This window comes from Dermochelys coriacea, chromosome 1 (genome assembly GCF_009764565.3).
Source record: "Dermochelys coriacea isolate rDerCor1 chromosome 1, rDerCor1.pri.v4, whole genome shotgun sequence".
Taxonomy (NCBI): Eukaryota; Metazoa; Chordata; order Testudines; family Dermochelyidae; genus Dermochelys; species Dermochelys coriacea.
In genome coordinates, this window is record NC_050068.2 from 54,514,934 (window position 1) to 54,541,683 (window position 26,750).

Here is a 26,750-nt window from a genome sequence, read left to right on the forward strand (position 1 = left end):
TCGGAACCCAGGACATTTAAGTTTTTAAAAATCCTATGATCATGAAATTTACCAAAATGGACCATGAATTTGGTAGGCCCTACACATATGACAATGGGGTGGCGGAGTGGGGATCGGGGGGGGCGATAGAGTCTGGCAGTGCAGATGCAGGCTCTGTCTCCTGCATGTCCCTTGATTTCCCAGCCCCCTCCCCACTATCTGGGGTCCCACATTCTTATTGGGGTTGTCTGAGTCAGACGTGCATGCGCAGCATCCCCTCAAATGACCAGTCACCCCACAGGAAACATTGCATTTTTCAGAGTCAGCAAACACTGTACAATCCACCCGAGCTACGTGGTGCTTTAAAACCAGGTTCAAAGGATGTTCAGGGTTACTTAGAACCACATAAACCTGGCACTGGAATGACATAACATGCCTCACATTTAGGTTCTTGCAGCCTAACAGAATCATCCTAACAGCACAAACTACCTTCCCATAAGGGCAGAGATCAGACACTAGTACCCCATTGTGAAGGAATGGGGGCAGGGGGCGGACATGACACAGTGGGAAAAAAATGCTTTAGTAACAGGATTAAATAAGGGGAAAACTTGAAGAAAAGACTCATCCTTTACCAAACAGTTCACAAACTGCTCCTGGGCCAGGAAAATCACTACAGATTTGCACATTCGAGAGGCAGATTTTACTTTAGTACAGCCACCAGTAACCTTACCTACACTCAGCAACACAACCTCCACAGTGCAGGAGTCGGCAGGCACACACTGAACCCCAGGCTTGTGGATCAAACCTCTAAACCCATCTGAAGTGGACCCCATGGAAAAGGGGTGGAGAAATCAACAACACCCCTAAACCAAAGAAACAGCAAGTAATAAAACCAAACCAAAATCTAACAGAAACCCAGCTAATGCACACAGCACGTACAAACACAGCCTCATTCTCAGAAGCTCAAGAGAAAGAGAGAAACCGCCACCCCGAACATCCTGCCGGTTAAAGCACTCACCTGGGGTGTAGGAGAGCTAGGGTCTCTGCTCTGAACTCAAGTCTCCCACACATCATGTGAGTACCTGCCTAACCACTGGGCTATTGGTTATTCTGGGGTGGTTTTCTCTCCCTCTCTCTCTCTCTGGTTTTGACCAAAACCAGTATGTTTCCTGCTTTGATGTATTGGCATTTTCTGACAAAAAATGTTTAATGAAAAATAAATCCCGTGCTCTATGCACTAGGCCACACTGTCTCTCCTAGACATCTCTGGGGGTATCACTGTAGTAGTGACATCACATGATGCAGCAGTCCACAATGCAGGATCTGGGCCTAAGCTAATAATACAGAATGAAAGAACTGTCAAATATTAAATTTACGCTGCACTATTTATATTGATTTGATTTCATTTCATTTTTTTTCCCATTTCTCGTACTTTAAACCGTGGAAATTGACTAGCCAAGTTTGCTTATTTTTAGTCAGTTTTTAGTTTGTTTCACTCTCCCCTTCCAGTGCACTAACACAAAGCTCTAGTGTGAATTGCGAACACTGTAGGGGGAATGTTTATATTGTTGTTTAAAAACTGTTTCCACTGGAATTTTAAAAAGTCATAAATATTCCTATCGGTTTTAGTGGTTACAAAATCTTATTTTTACAAGACCAAAATGTAGGGCTAAATTTGACCTGACAGTATCTTCTTTATGTTCATGGTAATTCTGCTGCTAATTCACAGCACACCTTGCTGGAAATCATAGAATATCAGGGTTGGAAGGGACCTCAGGAGGGCATCTAGTCCAACCCCCTGCTCAAAGCAGGACCAATCCCCAGCTAAATCATCCCAGCCAGGATCTGTCCGACAAGTGTGTTTAATTTGAAGGGGAAATACTAGAAGAAATTATATCACTTGCAATTGATGAATGTGAATTTTTGCAGAACAACTCACTGTATCACCTCCAATATCTTTTTCTGGCAGATGTTCTCAATTTGAGAAAATCAAAGTAATGCTGGAGAAGGCTGTTTATAGTTCAGCTGAGTTCAAACTGGTCCCATAGCACAGTTTTTTGTGAAATAAATGAGTGGCAATCTGCCAAATACGGTATCCATGCATTTACTATGAACCAGATTCTGCCACCTTTTCTCACATTCAGTAGTAAAGTACTTCATACCATAATCTGAATAATTGAATCCCAGATAGGCAAAACTCTCAGTTCTTCTCAGTCTGGGCTCCTCAAACCATTGACCAACTTCCTTGATTCTAGCTGGCCTCCCCAAGCCCACTATTTTCATATCTGAAACCAGATTGATAGGGATCTAGGAAGTCATAGTTAGAGACAAACCCAGAGCCACCCAGCTACAACCTTCTCAATAATTTTTTTCCAAAAACGAAAGAAAAAGAAAAAAAGACATTTGTACATTTAGAAAGCAAAGAAATAATATAATAAACTTCAGAAATAACAGTCATTAAGGAACACTTGGGAAAAGTGTACACACGTGTACATAAACAGTCAGTTGGCCTAGACAGTACTGCACGCATTATACAGTACATTATTATTAGAATTCGCTAACAGACTTGCTATAACACTGATAATTATTCCAAAAAGTCATGGAGTTATACTATGCAGTGTAGTTGTAGCTGTGTCAGTTGCAGGGTGAGTGGGGTAATATATTTTATTGGACCAACTTCTGTTAGTGAGAGAGACGACCTTTCAAGCTACACAGAGCTCTTAGAAGAAGCCTCTCTCTCTCTCTCTCTCTCTCTCTCTCTAACAGAAGCTGGTCCAATAAAAGATATTACCTTGTCCACCTTGTATCTCTAATATCCATGGCCACAGCAACACCGCATTCAATTATCATCCTATCCATTTAACTTCTGTCACTAGTAAAATGATCAAGAAAATTACAAAAGAAAGGGCCAGAATAAGTCTGGCTCTGAACCGGGAATGCCAGGTAGGAAAGAGGCCCCAACAACTCAGCATTAGTCATTACAAAAGGGATGGTGAGTTTCAGGAACCTTGTGTTGTACTCAGGCTGTAGTGAACACTTTTGATCATGTTTCATATAAAAAGTTTCTGACATCCAGTATCTTTTCACATTACACAGGATCATGCCTTGGAACACTAGTACTGCAAGCTTTATCTTAATGGCCTAAGTAGACACAGGAAGCAGAGAAAACATCATGTAAATACAATCCAGTCAAATGCAAAAGAACAAGATGAGGTACTTTTTTGGATTTGGATTACTGCTGAATCGCTGTACTAGAGCCATTATCCAAATGCTTCTTTTTTAAATGCAAGATTGTCATATGTATAAACTATGGAATAATGCATATTAATATGAGAATTCTGAGAATATGATTCCGTTTAAGTACTTGCTGAAGATGCTGTTTTCACCCAGGAGGAAAATATTCTCTTAATAAATGCTAGCTAAAACTGCAGTCCTACATGTTAATACAAATTCAGCTTGTTAAAAGGGTTGTGATGAACTGGCAGATCTGAGCAACTACTCCTATAACGCAAAAAGAAAAGGAGTACTTGTGGCACCTTAGAGACTAACAAATTTATTAGAGCATAAGCTTTCGTGAGCTACAGCTCACTTCATCGGATGCATTTGGTGGAAAAAACAGAGGAGAGATTTATATACACACACACAGAGAACATGAAACAATGGGTTTATCATACACACTGTAAGGAGAGTGATCACTTAAGATAAGCCATCACCAGCAGCGGGCGGGGGGGGGCGGGGAGGAAAACCTTTCATGGTGACAAGCAAGGTAGGCTAATTCCAGCAGTTAACAAGAATATCAGAGGAACAGTGGGGGGTGGGGGGGGGGAGAAATACCATGGGGAAATAGTTTTACTTTGTGTAATGACTCATCCATTCCCAGTCTCTATTCAAGCCTAAATTAATTGTATCCAGTTTGCAAATTAATTCCAATTTAGCAGTCTCTCCTTGGAGTCTGTTTTTGAAGCTTTTTTGTTGAAGTATAGCCACTCTTAGGTCTGTGATCGAGTGACCAGAGAGATTGAAGTGTTCTCCAACTGGTTTTTGAATGTTATAATTCTTGACGTCTGATTTGTGTCCATTCATTCTTTTACGTAGTGACTGTCTAGTTTGGCCAATGTACATGGCAGAGGGGCATTGCTGGCACATGATGGCATATATCACATTGGTAGATGAGGGGTTATTGCGGTTATTGCTCCAACCCCTCTGACAGAGACAAACACCTACAAGATCTCTATCATGCATTCCTGCAACTACAATACCCACCTGCTGAAGTGAAGAAACAGATTGACAGAGCCAGAAGAGTACCCAGAAGTCACCTACTACAGGACAGGCCCAACAAAGAAAACAACAGAACGCCACTAGCCATCACCTTCAGCCCCCAACTAAAACCTCTCCAACGCATCATCAAGGATCTACAACCTATCCTGAAGGACGACCCATCACTCTCACAGATCTTGGGAGACAGACCAGTCCTTGCTTACAGACAACCCCCCAATCTGAAGCAAATACTCACCAGCAACCACACACCACACAACAGAACCACTAACCCAGGAACCTATCCTTGCAACAAAGCCCGTTGCCAACTCTGTCCACATATCTATTTAGGGGATACCATCATAGGGCCTAATCACATCAGCCACACTATCAGAGGCTCGTTCACCTGCGCATCTACCAATGTGATGTATGCCATCATGTGCCAGCAATGCCCCTCTGCCATGTACATTGGCCAAACTGGACAGTCTCTACGTAAAAGAATGAATGGACACAAATCAGACGTCAAGAATTATAACATTCAAAAACCAGTTGGAGAACACTTCAATCTCTCTGGTCACTCGATCACAGACCTAAGAGTGGCTATACTTCAACAAAAAAGCTTCAAAAACAGACTCCAAGGAGAGACTGCTAAATTGGAATTAATTTGCAAACTGGATACAATTAACTTAGGCTTGAATAGAGACTGGGAATGGATGAGTCATTACACAAAGTAAAACTATTTCCCCATGGTATTTCTCCCTCCCACCCCACCCCCCACTGTTCCTCTGATATTCTTGTTAACTGCTGGAATTAGCCTACCTTGCTTATCACCATGAAAGGTTTTCCTCCTTCCCCCCCCCCCCCGCCCCCCCGCTGCTGGTGATGGCTTATCTTAAGTGATCACTCTCCTTACAGTGTGTATGATAAACCCATTGTTTCATGTTCTCTGTGTGTGTGTATATAAATCTCTCCTCTGTTTTTTCCACCAAATGCATCCGTTGAAGTGAGCTGTAGCTCACGAAAGCTTATGCTCTAATAAATTTGTTAGTCTCTAAGGTGCCACAAGTACTCCTTTTCTTTTTGCGAATACAGACTAACACGGCTGCTACTCTGAAACCTACTCCTATAACATATGAGTCAGCCCAGTGCTATTACTCTCTCACATCTACAGGCACTAAAATTCTTTCACAAATGCTGATCTAGTCTGCTAGTTCAGATACACATTTTTTAACTGGCTAACCAAATAAAACCTATGCTGGCTGATAAAAGATGCAAAACAATCCAAACTTTTTAAATAAGTGTCACAGTTTCTGAGCAACTGCATTTTTACCCCTCCATGGTTCACCAAAGGCACCCACTTAAAGGTTTCCAGCTCCCAGCCATCATCTCTCTTGAGCAGAGATCTGCATCTCTCTCCCTCCTGAGGGGTTTTTCTAGGCTGCACAGTTGTCTGCCTTACACTGTAATATTCCCAGCAAGTCAGACTGCCTAAACAGGCCAGCATCTGCGCTTTGCTTTCTCTGCAAATACTACAGTGTAATTGTCAGCAGTTGCAAGTTACCACACAGTTCTTTATAAGCAAGCACATTTATTCTTAAGGTGAAAGCACTACAGAGAAAACATATTAAAAATAATAATATAAACTACACGTATGCCAATAAGCTTACCAGAAATCATCCCCAATTCCAACCTCAGGCTTTGGTAGGTGACAGCTAAGTTTTCCCTGGAGTTACAAATTCATAACTTCTCAGATTCAGAACCAGAACAACAAGCTGGGCAGTTCTATTATTTCTTTATACAGCTTGGGCTTTTGATCTCCAGTCTCTGGGAACAGGTAATCCACAGACAAAGACTCCTCTCCACAGGGCGTAGCTTCAAAAGGCTTGTTTTTTGTACAACCAGAGATGGAGAATTTGCATTAACCTCCCTCTGAGTATTCCCCAGGAAATCCACTTAACACTTATTGTCCCAAAAGTCTACACTTGTGTGGCACATTTTCAGTGTAGTCTTTGGAACTCCCAGGTCTCACATCTGTCACAGTAAGCTAGCAAAATGAATATTCAGTGATGTAAAGATGTCTTTGTGTATCTATTTCTATATATATAAGCTACATTACAAAAATAAAACCAGTGGATCTGAAACTTTGGCACATCAGGCTTCTGTTGTACAGATGTTCCAACAAATTTTCTTAAACAGTGAGTTTCTTGCTAATTGCAGTCAGGCTTTGCCTTGACTAGGATTTAAAGGTGTGGGTTTAGGTTATGTAAATACACTCAATCCAGCTCTGCATGAATTCTAAAACACTTTTCAGGACAAGACTACATGAGTGAGAAATCACGGGCCCAGACCTAACCTGCTTCTCTCAGAGGGAAGAGACTAGACTGAGCCAGGACAATGGGGGCAAAGTGTCTATATGAGCTAGAGACAGGTTATTATAAAGGTACCAAATGCTCATGGCAGACAAGAGGGCCAGGCCCAAATATGGGCCAGGGAAAGAGCTCTCAGTTAGGGGCACAGATAAGAACTGTGTGGGCATAGGTGCTGGAACTAGGGGTGCTGCTGTGCCCCTGGCTTGAAGTTGTTTCCATTATATACAGGGTTTACAGTTTGGTTAAATGGCTCTCAACACCCCCACTATATAAATTGTTCCAGCACCCCGAGTGTGAGTGAATGGATGGAGATGTTGGATGTCCACACCATGGGGGAAAGATGGACAGTACTGCTTCTACAGCAGTTCCTGGAGGCACTTGGGGAAGAGCTAAGGGTGCATTCATCCAATAGGCTGCCCACTTGGCAGAGTGAGACTTCGGCATGAAACTCTCCAGTGCTTGGGAAGATGGCCCCAAGAGGAAAATCAAGGTCACATGGGCAGATCCAGGCACAGGTTCCATGATACAAACAGGCTTAAGCCCATGTACGTGCACATCTACACAAAAACACACTCACTCAGACACATGCACAGGCTCCAAATTACATGTGGAGCACTGTCCTAGCTAGGGCAGGCCAGTGTATTACTAGAAGGTCTCTCACACTGAAGGCTCTGGGCTGCCTTGTAAATGGGAGGAGAAAATGGCATCCAAGTTTGCCCAAACCCTTCAGCTCTAATTGGGTCATTATAGACTGTTCAAAAATGAGCAAGCCTGCAATACAGCTGATAGCGCCAGCACCTGTTGAGATGGAGATCATAGGGGAGGCTCGACTGGGGTGAAATTAACATGCTGTATTCCAGGATAAGAAACTTGATTTTCTGGGGTAGGGCCCAGCACCAGGCAGACAATTGGTTACGGCCTCTACGCACTACCTTAATTCAGTATGCTTTATGAATCAGCCTTCACTCCTGTAATCACACACTGTTTGCCACAGGGACCCAGCCTAATTCACTGCACAGAATGAAATTTCCTGGTTTTAAACTTTAAAAATGGGGCAACAATTAAAATTTTATCAGGGAACCACCAATGGTCCTTCACATCAATTCTTGGCAGCATTGGGATCCATAGATCCACAGCACGGTCCTCTAGCACTTGAGCTAACAGTGTCATTGGTAGTGGTAGAAGGCTGTTTTCTCTGTGGCCCAGCCACTGTAGAGGGGTGGAGACACACTTTACCAGAGGGTTTCCATGGTTATTTGTTAGACAGTAAAACAGTGCAGAAATTCAGCAAGTGCTGAGGGTTAAATTTCAAGGTCTGGATGGGAGTGTTCTCTAGTGCACAGGTTCTCAAACTGTAGTCCATGGACCAGCAGTGGTCTGCAAGCTCCATTCAGGTGGTCCGTGGATAGTTCCCTCTCAGGTGCGCACCTGGGTGGCCGCACACAAGAGAATGAAGGGCCAGCCACCTAATTAGTGGATCGGTGCAGGGATGGCTCCACTGATTAGGTGCCTGGACCCTGGAGAAGATGCACATGTAAGGTGAGATGGTGGCCTTGGAGGGATTAGGGGGTAGGTGGGATGGGGCAGTGGGGTGAGAAGACGGGGTGAGGGAAATTTGGGATGTGTGCAGGGCTACGGCAGCCAGAGAAAGAGACAACTTTCCCCAGCTCCAGGGCTGCGGCTGCTGGGGAGAGACAGCCCTCCTTCCCAGCCTCAGCTCTGTGGCAGGGGAGAGACACCCCCCCTCCTTCCCAGCCCCAGCTGGAGGGCTGCTGCGGCAGGGGAGAGAGGACACATCCATCGCATTAGAAAGGTAGGCCTACTGATATTAAAATATGAGTTGTGTGCTTTTATTTGTACAACAAAAATGTTAATTATTAAGTTTTTTTTATATAGTGCTTTTATTCAAAGTGCTTTACAATAGTTAGCTAACAATACAAACAAAATTTGTAAAGATCATTAAGTGGTCCTCCGAGACCCTCAGCAATTTCCAAGTGGTCCGCGAAAAAAAAGTTTGAGAACCACTGCTCTAGTGGTTACAGACCCTTCTGCCCTGTCCCCCACGATCACTCTGCGTCCTCTTCGGCTCATATCCCATCTCCCCAGCTCCTGCCCTGCTCCTCTCCTCCTGGCTCCTGCCTGTGCCCCCTCCCACTTCCTGCCCCTGTCTTTGCCCCACCTCCACTCCTATCCCCATCTCCATGTCCTCTCCCCTCCACATCGTCTTTCTCCTTTCTCCCCCCGCCCCCCACTGGTTCCTCTGTCCTTGTCCCCCCCCCCCACCCTCTTTCCTCACCTTTCTGCATTGGAGACAGACTGCTTCTCCTCAGTGCTCCTTCTGCTGGCACCCAGGCTTTGAGGATGAGAGCATGGGAGAGGCAGGCTCCCTGCTCTCCGTTCTGCTTCTTGGCAACACTTCAGCCCCTGGCTGACAGAAGGAGCAGTTGCAGGAAAAGCTCTCAGTCCCTGCAGGGCTGGGCTGGAGACAGCATACCCATTCACTCTGTTGGGATGGTGCATGCACAGTCTGATCAGTGCTAGGAGCTGTGAGAGGCTTGAACTGCTCAGTGAGGACAGACTCTTCAGAAATTTTACTTGCCAAACTCTAAGAAGTCTCTACAAATTTAGGCAGATTTTGGCAAAAGGCACATCCCTGACACCAGAGCAACGCCCTGCCAAATTTTAAGTTGCTACTCCGTAGCACAGAGGTGCTAGAGGTTTTCTATAAAACAGTTATTATTTTCTTTTACATACAAAACAACATATTTTCCCCAACCTCATTCCTGGAAATGTCAGAATTGCTTTAACTGTAACTTTTACATATACCTGAGTCAGACACCAGACATGGAAAATTTCAGTCTAAATGGTTATAAGCCGCTAATGGGAATTGTTAGGCAATCTTAACTATACGCCTTACTATCTGTGCTGCAGATAGTATCTGAAGCTAAATTTGGTTCTGAACATAATCAACCATATGCTCAGCAACACACGCCTTTGAGGGACCCATCAACTCAATCTTCTGTTTTCTTCCCTGGCTCCCCAGTTCAAAAATTCAAGGCTTTGATCTCCAGCTTTAATGCATCAAAGGGGAGTGGACCAAGTTACCGAGGGACAGGTTGTTCATTCTCCATAGTTATGGTATGATATGATGGCTACTCTCCTCTGAAGCAATGAAACTGCCAGCTTCCAGTGTAAGATATTTGCTGGAAACAGAGCTACCGCCCCTGAATCTGGAACTCCCTCCTGGAAGAGATCAATTTGATTACAAACAACAGCACTTTCAGAGCAGAGTACAAAATCCATTTCTTCATCCTCTTTCCCACAATAACACCACCCAAAAATAAAAACCCAGCCTGTGACAATTGGAAGAAAAAGGATATGTGTTATATGTTCACTTCATAATTTTGGGTAGTGCTCATATACTGCCAAATAAGACCCTAGATATACAGCTATGTCCTATTGGCTTTTGCTCTCTGAAACTGTGAGGATTTCACTGGTACTTGGATCCATTTCATTATAATAAAAATACACAATGAAATCATAAGTATTTATATGCAAGAATAAACTGAACATCCAGAACCTCATAACTAACATTTTTGAGAACTTCACATATTTTTCCCATTCTGGGCTCTAGGGACACGGAGCCAAATTCATTTTTGGTGTAATTCCACTGAACAAATGATACACAATATACCAGTGTGAAGTAAGGCACTGCTAAAGAGTAGCAGCTGCATATAGCAATTATCAGAGGGGTAGCCGTGTTAGTCTGTATCCACGAAAACAACAAGGAGTCCGGTGGCACCTTAAAGACTAACACATTTATTTGGGCATAAGCTTTCATGAGTAAACAACCCATTTCTTCAGATGCATGGAGTGTGCCACCAGACTCCTCACTGTTTTTGTATATACAATGTCACTTCCTTTGATTTACACTCTCCTCTGCTAGCAGCATAAACCAGCATCCTGTTTGCCTTCTTCACTACAGCTGCAAATTGGGTCTAAAAGCTTTATGGATTTTTTTTCCACGATAACGCCATAATTTACTGCATTTTCTGATCATTAAAAGGCAGCAGAATGTTTCCATTTAGTGAATGGAAGGCTAGGGGGTTTTTTTTGTTTGTTTGTTTGGGAGTTTTTTGTGCCTCAATTCACAACTCGTATCTCTGCTGAACTGCATCTTCCATCTTTTCAATCAAGCAATCAAGTAACATAAGTAATTGCTATTTAACTGTTCCTTGGTATTTACTGTTGCATTATAACATCATCTTTAATCCTACTTTAAATTATTGGTTCTAGTTTGTGTACATAAACAGGAAAGGCCAAACTCTGATCTCAGATATGAAGTCAATGGGAGCATAAGTGAGCATAGCTTTTAGTCCTGAATAGTATTCTCTTGGGTATCTTATGAATAACTTTTTAGCTTCAAAATATTTCAATGATTGCTTTATTTCCTGCTCTTCAATCAACTTTCCAAACTCTAACACTTTTCCCTCTAGACATAGCCTTTCACTATAGAACTTTGTCAATTCTCTTAGAAGCCTAAGAATTCATTATATAATTTATTGACCCTCTTAAGGAATTCCAAAATTAACTAGTACATCAATTTCTTTTTATCACCCAGGAAGGATACCTTTCAATATATCTGTGGTTTTGTAAATCTTCTCTCCTCATGTTGCATTTAGTCTTTTTTGACTTCTGTCTCACCAACAGCTGGTAATGTGGTGATGTGCATGTTTTTAGGATTTCTCCATTTATTTTGTTAACAAGGACCTTGTATTAATTTGTTGTCCGATGACGTCCTCATCTGGAAGTCTGAACAGCTGAAGAATGATGTCACGAGTTAACAAAATAAAAGCCAATGTGCATTTTCAGATAATACGTTGACTGTGTGAGGGCAAATGTAATGACAGTTGGGAGGCAGAAGATTTAATAGCATTATGAGTTGGAAATGAGGTGAATGAGCAATGAGGCCTGCACCTGTATTCATGCTTCGTGGTATGTGAGGAGGAGGAAGTGTTTAGAATAGCATCTCTACTGAATTGGCTATAAAGTGAAGCACATAGGGATGTGCTTGGTTGTCTCTGGACCTTAAAAGTTATTGTTGTAATTTTTCACTGTATTTGAAAGCTGTGCTGACTCTTCTATATCCCACGTTGGTCGTTGTATCAGACATTTAGCTCTGTGACAACCATACATTTCTTTCTGGGTTCCTTGCTCCTGGCTATACCACAGGTCATGGTATCAGAACGAGCTGGATCAGTCATCAAGAGAGAAAACATAAATAAATGGAAAGGCATAAGGGACGACAGAGAGTAAGGCCTGGTCTACACGTTGTTTTTGTACCAGTATAACTATTTTGGAGTGTGATTTTTGTTTAACCAAAGTAGTTATAGTGTAGACACTGTTATATTTGTATACAGGTGCCTTATACTGGTATAGCTTATGCCCCTTCCCATACAGGAGTAAATTATACCAGTATAAGCACTTTTATACTAGTATACTTGAATCCACACTAGGGAAGCTGTGCCATTTGCATTATTCTGATATAGTTAAAACAGATAGGTTTAGATAAGGCCTAAGTTGAACTCCACTCATAGCATCATGTCATTCTCTTGCAGCCACACGTGTCTCTCTGTGCTCTGTTTTCTGTTAATGTCCATCTTACTCCACTAACAGGAGGGAGAAAAACCACTGTCAACAAAGATTCAAAATCTCATTCTTTTCAGCTAATGGCTGAGCAACCCATCTCCAGGTCCTCCCAAGGAAACCTCCAGCAAAACAGGGAAAGCCCAGACTTGTCATTCCTAATAGTCTTAAGGTGATGCAAAGAAATGGGAAAGCCCATATCAGGCCTTCTTTATTGGAGAGACAAGGGGTGCCATTAAGAAGTTGCTTTGTCAGTTGCTTATTTCTATGCAACCATTTCTAGTTTTGTAGGCCTTGTGCCTTTGTTCCTTCACACAGGAAATTTAAAATAATTACCCTTTAAAAGTCTGTATGTCAGACTAAATTCAACATCTAGCATAGTAAATACTTCCCACCGTGCCCCATAGGTTTCATTGTGAATCAGAATAGATGACTAATGCCATACCTACATATTTAGAAAATTCCCTGACATGTGTATTAATCATTTCTTTTAGAGCAAAGCTCTTAGAATTTTTAACACTTCAGAACCAATGAAAATTAACCTTGATGAGATACTGCAGAAGTATTTGGTCTTTGTAGATGTATAAGAATTGTGTACTGTTAACCTCACCTATTGTTGATTTTCCCCTGCTTGACAAGTGAGCTTATTGTGTGCCATCTGATTTTTCACAGTATTGTACTAAAATATGCTGCATTCCATATGTATTTAAAAACTTCAAGATATAGTTTATTTGGAAAGCTTTAATTAACTTCAATTTCCAATATATGCTTTTATATAAGCTTCTAACGATAATGCCCAATTCACTGGCTTGAACTGTCTGCTTTGTGCCATTCCAGTGATGCAAAGCAGCCATAAACCCAGCTTTGCCTTTAGTAAGACTTAAGTATGTACTTAAAGTTGAATACAAGAATAAGTGGTTTGTTGAACAGGGATGGATTTAAACACATGCTTAAGTGTTTTGCTGAACTGGGGCTCTCATTGCCGTCTATCTGGTACCTCTTACGAGCACTGCTTCTCCTCTTCAAACCCACACTCAGCCACAAAGTTATTACTAGTCTTTTTCAGCAGTTTCAGTGTTCTCTTCTGTCCTATGTACCTCAATCAATGCAAGACTGATTTACTAATGTTTACCAGTAGAAATATTTCCATGATTTGTACTTTGATTTAAACATTAATGAAGACGCGAACAGTCTCTGAAGTTAGATCTAGAAATGCTTTAAAAATAGAGACGACCAGAAATTGTCAATATTTCAAAAATTTTCCTCAAAGAACAGGGTGAATTCCCCCCCCCAGCTCTACTTAGAAATATCTTTGCTTTTGAAAAGAGCCTAAGTAAGACAGTATATTCCTATTAAATGTTTGTCAAAGTGCTTTTTGTACAGTAGCTAAGAACGATGGATTCATTTTGTTTATTTAAAAAAAAAATCTTTAAATAGACCCCAGTATAAAAACACATTAAAATGTTGTGGTGGGGATGCCATTTCCCTTGGAGCATTTCCGCATCTTCCTCTGTTTCTGGCAGATGCAGGCTGTGGGAGATGATCTTCCCATGGTGGCATTTGGTTCCAGAAGTTATATTTTCAGCTTTCTATTATGTGGTTAAAGCTCATGATGGGAATCTGAGCTTTCTGTCTTCCTAGACACTGTTTCCCATAGGCTTTATGGAATATGAGGACTTCTGTCCATTGGAAAACAAGGTAAAAAAGGGAGATTCTTCCCTGAACAGTAAATAGGCCCTTTCTCTGAAAAGCTTTGGTTATTTGCCATGTGTTTCTTTACTTCTACGGTGATTTATGAATTTGCCGTACATCCTCCCCTCCCCACTTTGTCCTTGAGGTTTCTTTTAAAGTGTATGCTATAGTTCTGTGATCTTCTAGTCTGAAGGGTATTCTTGATAATGAAGGAAACAGGGAGGAGTAGGGGTAGAGAGAAGGATGCTCTGAATCTCTATTCCTGAATGTAAAAAGCTCAGTGGCCTTAGACCAAACACATCCTGATGAAAAATGTGTCTACCTCAGCCATAGTTGAAGTGGAGTAAAGTATGCCATAAACATACTTCTTTCCGGTAAGGGCACCCAAACATTGACAATAGGTTTTATATGGGGCCAGACTTTCAGCAGGGTCCCAGCTGGTGTTTTTCTGGGTAAAAATGGTGCCTGCACTTTTACACCCCACCAAAACACTGTACCTGCAATTCTGCACCTGCAGACTGTGCTCCCGTGAAACCTGAATGACTTGACCCTTTGCAGGCATGGGCTGAGGGGATAATTTTTAATAATGTCCCAGAGAAGCGGTAACTCTTCTGCTGTAGAATATTACTACCCAGCAGGGTTCCATCCAAAAAAGCAGTTACGTAACAGACTACACAGTAAGCAGGGAAGATAGCATCAGACGAGGTGTTCCCACGCCACTGAAAAAAGGTTGCGTAACGCCAGCTATTCACTTCCTTTACAAAGCGTCAGACTTTACTTTCGCACTAGCTGCTTGGCTGCTGTTTCCCACAATAAGAACCAATCTAAACTAAATGATACCCTCTCCATCCCCCTCATTGGGCCTGATCCTTACTCCCGCCACTGCTGTTGAGTAAAATAGGAGCTCTGGGTCAGTTAAATCCACAGGAGCGATCAGATTATGCTCCAGCAAACTGCAGCACGTGTGGTATTACACCCATCCATTCTCACAAATTGCACAGGAGTCAAAGCTCTGCTCAAAATGGCAGCTACTGTACATCCAACCACTCTCTCATGATCCAGCCCGTGACTAGTTTATGACGATAGGTGATCTGGCCCGAGTTAGGGCCAATGTATTGTGGTGCCCTTGGAGCAGTCCTGAAGGGAGACAGACTCTCTGAGAGAGTTGCAGTCTCCCTTCCAAGTTCCCTGCTTCTCTGGGGAGAGAGTAAACTGCGCTGGCTATACCTAGCATAGTGTAAGGCACATACGGCCAACACACCTGTCCATTCCCCTCCCATTCTGCCTTCATCAGCCCATCTTCATCAATGAGGACATAGCTGCTCTGCAGAGCCTGCTTCCATTCCTGCACATGCAGATGGCCAGCACAGGGAAGTTCCTTGTACCCCCTTGTGCCTCTGAGCTACTGTGCTAACAGGCTACAATTTGGCCCTATATGGCTAGCAACTATAAAAGGCTAAAATAGCAGTGTTTCTTATACCGCAGGCAGGTCATAAGAATTCACCTGCTGGGCTGCACTCCAGGGGCTGAGGTGAGGAACAAATCTACAAAACCCCCAGGCTCCTACTGGGTTCCAACTCTTTTTTATAAATATATCCTTAGTATAAAGTGTGGCTAACTTATGAAAAATTATATAAAGTTGGGCAAATAGCTTCACTCCATTGGCTTCATGACTTATTTTGTGTAGTTTGTTTTGTTGCTGCCCATAGGCATATCCTAAAACTTTAAACCTCAGGCCCTAAAGGGTATGTCTACACTACAATTAAAAACCCAGGGCTCACCCCTGTTGGGCTCGGTCTAAGAGGCTATTTAATTGCCCTGTAAACGTTTGGGCTCGGACTGGAGCCAGAGCCCTGGGACCCCGCGAGGGCGGAGGGATCCTAGAGCTCTCCAAGCCCGAATGTCTACACGGCAATTAAACAACTCCTTAGCCCAAGCCCTTCAAGCCCGAGTCAGCTGACACAGGCCAGCTGTGGGGGTTTAATTTCAGTATAGACGTTCTGTTGGAGACAGCTAGCAGCCTCTTCCTGTGACAGAGGATCCATTTCTCAGAAATCTTAGGTTGAAGATGGAACCTTTTGTTGCAACTATCATCTGTTTTACCAAGCCTAGACTTGTTCCCAGGCCTGTTATCACTCTCACCCTCTTTTATAACACCTGTGGCTTTTTTGACACAACCTTAATTTTATTTTTAGGTCATTTTCTCATCATGAGTCACAGCTGTGGCTGTCATTTTACTACAGTGAAATGTGTCAGCAAAACCAAGAATAGTCACTGTCTGTTGGACTTGCACCTAACATGCTAATGAGAAAGATGCCGAATGCTGGAAGAAAAATGAATGGTAGCAAAACCAGAAAGCACAGTGAACAGTACTGTTAAATAGTACACTTATTTTTTCCCATTTGTCCCCCATTGCCTTTTGTTAAAGGGGCCCAATTTTGAAGACCGTGGGGCCAAACCCTGGCCTAGATCAGCATCGTTTTCCACTGAAGTCATTGGGGTAGGTCCTGAGCGGCGGTAAATTGTCATAGCTCTCCCAACTGAGGATCTGCCCCAGAGACTTCAACCGGGCTACTGGGAGCTAGGACAGTTTACTCCAACTGAAGATCATAAATGCCCCAGTGATTTCAATGGAGCTACACCAACTAAGCGTTCGTTCATTAAGGCAGGATTCACAAAGGCATGCAGGCCCCTAATTCCCATTCACTTCAGTCCCACTTCAATCCCACCCTTAGTCCTTGTTTTGGCAAAACTGCCACTGTTATTACATTCTAGGAAACCTTTGGCACGTGGGGGCCAGAACCATGATAACAGATTCTGCCCCAAATCGGCTTGAGAGAGAAAAGAGTTTTGGGAGTGGAAATGGTTCTGCTTTCCCATGGTGTTGTGTGATTCCTTCAAATGACTGGTAAGGTGCTCACAAAGGTTAAATCAGATTACATAAGAGTAGAACTAAAAGCATTGGAACCTCATAGATTATTTCAGGACAAAAAACAAGCAAAACAAAAATCCTTGGGATTCAGTATGAAAAGAGTTAAAACAGACAACAAAACCTAACACTGTTTACATGATTAACCTGTCTTTTTTTTAAATGAGTAGCACTAGCTCTTGCATTCACAACCATCATTGTCACTGGGTTGTACCACATGTCACTTAACAGCCAGTTATGTGATCACAATCTCCTATTATTAGAAATGTAATAGTCACAGCTTGTTAAAAACTCATTTTAAAATCTGTTGCCACCTGGAAGACTAGACTAAACAGATCAAGAGTATAGGCTATCTATGAATATTCTGAGCAGAAACATAATTAGGGCTGCAATTAAGATTATCATTTAGTAAGCAATGTAGACAAGTCTGAAAAGATAAGCCTCTATCAGTTGCTGTTGGGGTCTAAGTGATTATTAGGCTTATAAGTTTTGAGCCATGTGTTTTTTCTGGCAATGTGGAAAATATGTTGAACAGCTTTCAAAACGCAAGCAATGATTGCAGTTTATTTCCTCTAAAGCCCATTAATAATGGAATGCTGTCAGCACACAGGTTGTGTGCTTGTGTGCATAGATGGTCACAGGGACAACAATGCAAAACTGTAAACTGGGCATATTCCCATTAGTCTTTCTCAGTGTAGCCACATTAATATGGTGCTTTTCATCCCAAAATGTTCACTTGCCACTGAACTGCACCCATCTCTGGAGCACAACACACCAGCTGTTTAACCGCACACAGCAGCTCTGTGTACTGAAGAATACTGTCTGCGGTAAGAAGACACTGCAGGGTGATTGTAGGCAGGCAGAATGTAATTACCCAGATCAGAATTTTCTTAGGACACTCAGACTATCACCTTGACCATGATAAAACATATCATGGGCTCTTTAATGACCTCAAAAGTTCAGGACCTCAGTTTTATGTGCTCTCTGTGCTATCTGGGTGAAAGACACAGGCTATTTCCTGCTTTAACCATTCCCATGGCTGCCTTACGGCAACAGTAGATGGCAGTCAATTCTGCAGCATCAGTTTCTTTACCTTTGCTTCATCCGATAATCATCTCTGACAATGGGATGCCCTCAGGGCTATTCCCTGGAATGTTAGTCTTCCTTTAGAGTGGTGCTTCCCAACTCTTTCAGTCCCACCACCCACCCATCACAAATATACCGGTTGCCTGGCCTATTGACATGAAAGCTATATTGGAACTCACCCAGTATTATGAGTATACACAATAGTCATGGCCTGTATATCATGCGTCTCTGACTCACTGTGCTCAGGCAATGCACAGGGAGTGGAAACTGGCTGTAACTCACCAGCTTGGAATTTCGCTAACATGGGGGAGTCCCTAGCAGGCATAGAGCCAGTAGAGCCTGCTCCAACACACTTATTCCTCAAAGAGGGGCATGGCAAAAAGTGCACGGTGCACCAGCTATCTCCAGCTGGCAGATAGCAGAGTTTAGAACTGCCCCCAGGCTACTCTAAATGCCACCATGAATGTGGGCAGAGATTCAGGAAGCCGTAATCAGTTCCCTAACAACCCTTCTCTTTGCCTGTGCTGAATAAAACAATACAAAAGAGAATTTGAGAGAAAAGTTTTTCAAACACTTGAGTTTATTTGGAGCAAAATCTCTAGGTATTTTCCTTCAAATAGCAGCCAGTAGCACTACCTGTTCTCAGGTTACACAAGGTCCTGTATATTTTGCTATTCTATGAGATGCTAAGTAAGAACGCTTCATTTTGTTTCCAGAAACAGAAATAAGTTGAGTAAGAATTTGCTCTCCTTTAAATAACTGATTTCCCCCCCCATGAAATATTCAATGGCCTGTTTTTATCTTTGCAGTGTTTACTTTCCAAGTGTCTTTGCAGCTTTTATAGCTTCATGCTTTTATTAGCTCAAGCTTCTCCACAAAATACACACCAAGGCTGGGGCCAGCCTCTTTTCCCATTTGTGTAAATCTATACCAGAGATACACAGGACTGTATATTTTTGTGGGTGTTTTTTGTGTTTTAGCAATTCATTTATCTTCTCTCATGTTACATGTTTGGGAAGCAAACAGGAACATACTCAGGCCTTCTCTGTGATTCACTTCCACTGTTTGTGAACGATCAGCTGTTTTCCTAATGTAAATCTATATTTTCAAGCTAAAGGAAACATGACAGGTCTTTTCATAGCACAACTCTTACTATTCAGGATATAATTACATAGCTGCATTTGTGACTAACACTGTTTGCAGTGTTGCTGTAGCCGTGCTGGTCCCAGGATCTGAGCGAGACAAGGTGGGTGAGGTAATATCTTTTATTGGACCAACTTCTGTTAGTGAAAGAAACAAACGTTCGAGCTCCACAGAGGTCTTCTTCAGGTCTGTCTTCTCTGATTGGTTGGGGGACTTGTTCTCATTCTGCTGGATAATGGTCTGCCCTATTTTATTCATGCTTTTGTCACTTCTCAGCTGGACGACAGCAATGCAATATATTTGGTAGTGAAGTTAAGCACATCTGTTTGCGCTGAAGTAGGGCCTAACTACCATAGGTGCCGATTCCGTGGGTGCTCTTCCCTCCATCAGTGACTCCCCTTCCCCCACAGTGCCTCCCACCCACCTTGGATCAGCTGATCTGTGACATGCAGGAGATGCTGGGCGGGGAGGAGCGAGGGCAAGGCACACTCAGGGGAGCGGGAAGAGGCAGGGTGGAGCTGGGGCCTTGGGGGAAGGAGTGGAGTGGGGGCAGGGCTTGGGGTGGAGCTGGGGGGGAAAGCACCCTCGGCCCACTAGAAAGTCAGCGCCTATGCTAACTACCATTTCTCGAGTATCCCTTGCATATCCTTCCCTTGCTTGAGCCATCAGAACAGAAAGCCATCTTCAACTAGACCTGCTATGAAAGTTATGCAAATGATTCGTGGCTTGAATGGGCTGTATGTGAGTGGATAAGTGCACCTGTGTGCAGTTCATTTCCGGATCAGGGCCTTGGTGTTTCTGATCTAGTGACTAGATTACTTACTTTCGCTATGTATTTATATGATCCCCATCCTCATAGTATCTCAACAGTTTCAGCGGTTGTGCCTCATATACTTTTGGCAAACAATCTACAATGTCTTTTCCTGACAGCATTTCTTGTAAAAGTAAAATCACCCCTGATATTTTTCTTCCCTATTTTAATGTAACAAATCCCCCTAGGTAAATATAGTAGTATTAAAATTATAGCAACAGCGGCATGTGTGTTGTGGAAGAATTGCATACTTATCACGCCTGTAATTATGTAAATTGAAAAATAATAAACTTTATAAATCAAAATTTAAAGTTCTCCAGGTCAGCCTCACTCTTGTTTGGGAATACTCAGAATAGTTTTTATTGACTATGCCACAAACCCTTTCCTCCCCCACTCCCCATTTAATCATGAATAGCTCTTTTTACAATGCTGTTTTGGAGTTTCCACATCTTCACTAGAGTCACATTTAACCTCGTGGTTTCTTTGAACATTTTACACAGTGGTTTTTCGTCTTTAATCAGTTCGTTCAGTGGTGAAATAAGTCTAGCACCTCCCAAAGGCCAGATCCTGAGCTGGGGTAAGTCAGTGGAGCTATGCCAACTTGCACCAGATCAGGATTTAATCCTTAAGAACTGAAACTCAGACTGACGTAGCAAAAGCCAGGGGGCTCATGCAACACTGATTAAAGCCAGTGGGATTATTTCCATTAACAGGAGTTAGAATGAACCCTAAATCAGCATTTTTTCTCTTTTACAGCTGAATTCTACTCTGTGATCCACCTTGTGGTTCTCTTGTATGTAGTGACAATCTGTATGGCATGTCCACCACTACGGTCTGTTCAGGCTGTGTGCAGAATTTATTCCGTACCTGTAGGGCTTTCATGTTTGGTACAAGTGTGGAACTGGCAGATAAAACATTTGCACAGTGTGTCAAAGAGCAGAATGTTCCACTGAGCATGTGTCATCTCTCCCTTTAGATACTTACCATTTTACCCAGCTGCAAGAACAGAGAAGTTATATGGAAATAAAGGATTTAAAAAAAAAAAAAAAAAAGGGAGGAGGAGGAAGACACCTGTATTAAGTGCCCAGCACTGGGGTGTATGAGCTGCTAGCACTAGGTCATTAACACTCTAAAGTTCCTCAATCAGTGACAACTCTTACTAAGTTCAGCAGTGCAGGATCAAGCCCAAGAAGAGAAAAAACAGAACCTTGATGCCATAGACTCGTAGATTTTAAGGTCAGAAAGGACCATTGTGATCATCTAGTCTGACCTCCTGCACATTGCGGGTCACAGAACCTCACCCAGCCACTCCTGTAATAGACCTATAACCTGTGGCTGAGGTCCTCAAATCATGGTTTAAAGCAGTGGCGGACAATCTGCAGCCCACTGGGAGTTGCAGGGAGCCGTGCCTGCAGAAGGTCAGCATCGGCAAAATGTCTCGCAGCCCGCAATCAGTTTACCCTGATGGGCCGCAGGTGGCCCGCAGGCCGCAAATTGCCCACCACTGGTTTAAAGACTTCAAGTTACAGAGAATTCACCATTTATGGTAGTTCAAATCTGCAAGTGACCCATGCCCCATGCCCAAAAAACCTGCAGGGTCTCTGCCAATCTGACTTGGGGAGAAAATTCCTTCCAACCCCCAAATATGGTGATAAGTTAGACCCTGAGCATGTAGGCAAGACCCACCAGGCAGATACCTGGGAGAGAATTCTCCGTAGTAACTCAGAGCCCTCGCCATCTAGTGTCCTGTCTCTGGCCGTTGGGAATTTTGATACTGGCAGTTGCCGATGCGCCACATGCCATTGATAGGCTGTTCCATCATACCATTTCCCCCATAAACTTATCAAGCTCAGTATCGAAGCCAGTTAAGTTTTTTGCCCTACTGCTCCCCTTGGAAGACTGTTCCAGAACTTCACTCCTCTGATGGTTAGAAACCTTCACCTAATTTTGAGCCTAAACTTGTTGATGGCCAATTTATAGCCATTTGTTCTTGTGTCCACCTTGGCACTTAACTTAAATAACTCCTCTCTCTCCCTGGCATTTGTCCTTCTAATGTATTTATAGAGAGCAATCATATCTCCCCTCATCCTTCTTTTGGTTAGGCTAAACAAGACAAGCTCTTTGAGGCTCCTCTCATAGGGTAGGTTTTCCATTCCTCAGATCATCCTTGTAGCCCTTCTCTGTACCTGTTCCAGCTTGAATTCATCTTTCTTAAACATGGGAGACCAGAATTGCATATAGTATTCCAGATGAGGTTAATACCGTTATACAAGGCACTGGTGAGACACTTCTCTGTCTACTAGAAATACCTCTTAGAACTGCATTAACCTTTTTTCATGACTGCATCACATTGACAGTTCAGAGTCATCCTGTGATCAACCAGTACAGATCAACCAGGTCTTTCTCCTCCTCTGTTGCTTCCAACTGATAAGTCCCCAGCTTATTGCAAAAATTCTTGCTGTTAGTCCCTTGCACTTTGCACTATTAAATTTCATTTCATTTCTGTTATTCCAGTTGACAAGGTCATCGAGATCTTCTTGTATGATATTCCGGTCCTCCTTCGTATTGGCAATAACTTCCAACTTCGTGTCAGCTGCAAATTTTATTAGCGCACTCTTACGTTTTGTGCCAAGGTCAATAATAAAAATGTTAAATAAGATTGGTCCCAAGACCAGTCCCTGAGGAACTCCACTAGCAACATCCCTCCAGCCTGACAGTTCACCTTTCAGAATTAACCATTGCAGTCTCTTTGTTTCATTAAGTGTTTCATTCAGTCAAGCTGGACCTCAACCTCAAAGATCAGGCCTGATCTGGGCTTCCTAAAGCTCAGGCTTGTCTAGGTCTTTGGTTTTACTTCAGCCCCTTGCAGTTAGAGGGCCTTTGTCCATTGTAGATTCAGATCTGAATCTGTCCACAGTCGAGGTTATTCTGGGCCATGGATTTTATTTCATTCCCATGTCCAGTTTACAGAAAAACTAAATATATGTGTTCTGTCCATGAAATGTCTATTTATTTGACACACTTATTTTCTTTGTTTACCAATACTATTTTAATTTCAATTTCATCCCTCTTTACCTGGGGTTACATTTATCTTCCACTTCTAGGGAAGAAACTATTGGTTACAATTAGAGCTGTGAGAAGCTATCCAATGTCATTTTGTGAGGATCCTGTTTCATGAAAAATTCAGAAGATGTTTTTTGCTTCCCCTCAACCCCAAACTAGCAAACCAAGCTGGACAAATGAATGGAGAATACCTTTCAGGAACCATCATGAATTGGCAGGTAGGGGAACCACAGGAGATAATAAGTTTTGTTTGTCTTAGTTCTAGTTTCTAGGATTGTATGAAAATGCGATGTAATACTGCAGATAAAAAGATAAGAATATTTTTCATACAGCTGTAACTGGAGAATGCCATTAGAGAAAGCTCTCCAGCTAGTATGAATATCTGTCTCAAAAATATTTCCTCTGAACAATCTCAGACGTCTCCCCATTACCTGCAGAGAATCATAGAATCATGCAGAACTGGGTGAATGTGGCAAAATAAGTTCCCACAAATATTTGAACTTTTAAAGTGATTTTTAAATTACTCCACTTTAGTCATGTTTGCACCCATGGTTTTGATATCCACAAGTGTTCATGCACTTCAGTTTTGTCAGAACAGAGTCTTTTTGAAAGCAAATATTAAGTTTGTGCACTCAAATGCATGCAGACAGTGAATTCTAGCTTTGCTTTCTTAAGCCTTCACACAAGAAGGCTATTATAAGTGGTATATCAATTCATTCAAGGAACAGAAGGAATACTATGTGACTCATGTGACCAATCACAACTAAGCAACACAGTTCCAACTGTAAATTTCAAGGCTGAAATCCCAGTCCTATTGAAGTCAATGGCAAAACTCCCATTGACTTCAGTGGAGGCAGCATTTCACCCCCAATATTTAAGCTATTAAGTACATAAAGTTTGCAAAAAATTGGTTGAATAATTTCAAATAATAAATTCAAGAAAACTGTGTCTGTTTTGTGGATAGAGAACTAAAAAAGAAAGAGTAATCAAATAAAAAGCTCTCCGAGTTAGTTACTCTGCTCTACTTACCAGACATTACAGCAAAATGCTACTTTATCACTGTGACCTTTGAAAATGACTATCCCCCAGAAGAGATAAATGTTAGAAACTCCATAAAGTCCACTAGGGGCTTCATTATTGCTCTTGATTTTAGGTGAAACGTTCTCAGGTACTCTAGTGATGGGTAGTTGTATAAAACCCTAAGAGAGACCAAAAGTTTTGCTTTTGCTGTGGGATTTTCCAGCATTTTCACTCCTCAGAATGCTGGGAGGTGTCTGTTCCTCCTGATTGACATGACCGATGTTTATAAAAACACACCTGCCTGTGTTGCTTACCTCACTCGCTTTCAGACACTCACATTTTGAATTGTGTCTTTAAGATGAGGTAACCTAGAGGTACAAATCCCTGTGGTCTTCCGAGGACAGGAGGCTCTCATTCTGAGCACAAAGCGGACAGTGCCAATTGGCACGTAGCCAGCCTGCCACTGAAAAGAGCTATGTTCTAGTTTCCCACTCCTGGAGCACAGTCTCTCAAGCAGTTTCCACTCCATTGCTTTCTAGCAGTCGAGCCAATTTCCTGCCAGACACTACAGGACTACCTGTAGCCCCATAAAGCAACAACTGAGCTGAACAGCCAATGGCCCTTCAGAGTGACTGACTTCACTGTGACAGGTTTCAGAGTAGCAGCCGTGTTAGTCTGTATTCGCAAAAAGAAAAGGAGTACTTGTGGCACCTTAGAGACTAACAAATTTATTAGAGCATAAGCTTTCGTGAGCTACAGCTCACTGCATCCGATGAAGTGAGCTGTAGCTCACGAAAGCTTATGCTCTAATAAATTTGTTAGTCTCTAAGGTGCCACAAGTACTCCTTTTCTTTTTGACTTCACTGTGGCAGGGTACGGGTGTGTTTGAATATCTCCAAATGGTCAAATGGCTTCTAAGGTGAAGTGAGGGTCACTTGGAAGGTGTCTGAGAAATATGAATGCAATCTGTATACTAGTCTAGAACAAGTCTACTCTGCAGAGTTTGGATCAAGAACTAGATCCTACCTGTTCTTAAATCCTGAGTGTTCATTCATATACAGGATTTAGGTGTATTCCTCTTTATAAATTCCATTAGACTGTAACCATTATCACCAAATGTATTACTCAACATCTGCTAAACCAGGGGGTATTTATTTTTGACACAAGGCATGTTTGATCCACACTTCTGCTTTCTAGCCTGGAATTAGAAATAGTGGCTAACTGAATCCTCCAAGTGTCAGGTTAGGTGTCTGTGTATCCACAAGTGCAGGCCATCTGTCTCTTTCCACAATCTAACAGAATAGTCTGAGGTGTCAGGGTGCTAAATCTTTGGCCTTTATGTAATCTCACCCACCTGACTCCATATACAGTATCTGTACACTCTCTATAGCTATATATGTGTTTCACCGGAGTCGAATATAATCATTTAAGGATCCTAAAGGCTTCTTATTCGTAGACCCTAAAACATTTTCATTATGCACCTGTTTGTTATAAAATTCTGTACCAACTGCTGCTTTTTTGAGAATGCTATCTACAAAATTATTTAACTCAAATGCTTTTGTATTGTGTTGGCGAGATTGAGTTTGTTATATACATTTGGAAAGCAGAGTCTGCTTCAGGTAAGATACTGTTGCCAGCAGCTTGGGAAAGACTGAAGCCAGAGAATGTGCAATCCCCAGAGACTTGTCCATGTTTTACACTTCAGGTGCCAGATTCTCTTGTTTCAAGACAGGTCTCCGACATGCTGCTCTACCTGATCAAACCTGCATTTGGCTTATACTGTGTGATGCGCTCTGTTGTGAAATGAAAATTACAGGTGTTTGCCTGCCAGATGCAATGGTTCAGAATGTTATGAATTAAGATTGTTTAATTACAAAGAGCTGCCTCTGATAGGTTAATTTCAAAACCAAGTTAACATCACATTTATCTTTGAGCTGATGCTATTGAATTACAATTTGTCTAACACACCTTTTCCCACACTGAGTTTATATTGTAGTTGATTAATAAACAGAATGAGAACAGGGAAACAATAAACAATAGGCTTTGTTCAAGACATTCCATACTTTACCCATACATTTGAGCGGATGGGAAAATTACACTTTTCTGATATGTATCTGTCATATTAATGGCCCATTTGGTACATTTCCATTGTAACACCAAGCTATGATATTCTGTGATAGCCAAACACAATATAATATTCCTAGCGATAGACTCCGAGAAATTAGAGATGGTATGTAGTCTCTCACTTTGTAAATGCAGGATTGTTTCACTTATACTACAGTCTCTTGTGCTTTTGTCCAATTGTGTTTTAAATTACTTGCAAGTTATGCTTTGTTAATTATCTATTAGTACTAACTGACATGGAGTTGGAGAGAGATAGTCAAATCCCAGTTAAGAAGAATTTGTATCCTCTGGGTGAAATCCCGGCTTCTTTGAAGTCAATGGGAGATTTACCATTGACTTAAATGGAGCCAGGATTTCACCTAAAATCTTTAAATTGTTGCAGCTGCACCTAAGAAAGTAAAAAAGCTCCCCCCTGAATGTTTGAGTTGCATCAAAGAAATACTGTCAACCTGAAATATAACTTAAAAAATAAATGTGGTTTCAGGTACTACCCCTGCTCCTGAATCCTCTTGCCATTTTTGGTTGTTTTACAGTCATATTATCCTAAATTTTGTATATATATATTTTTTTCCTCTTTCTGTTTAATGTGTGAAAGGTCCATACAAATAGATTAACTGATTGTACAGAGGAAACA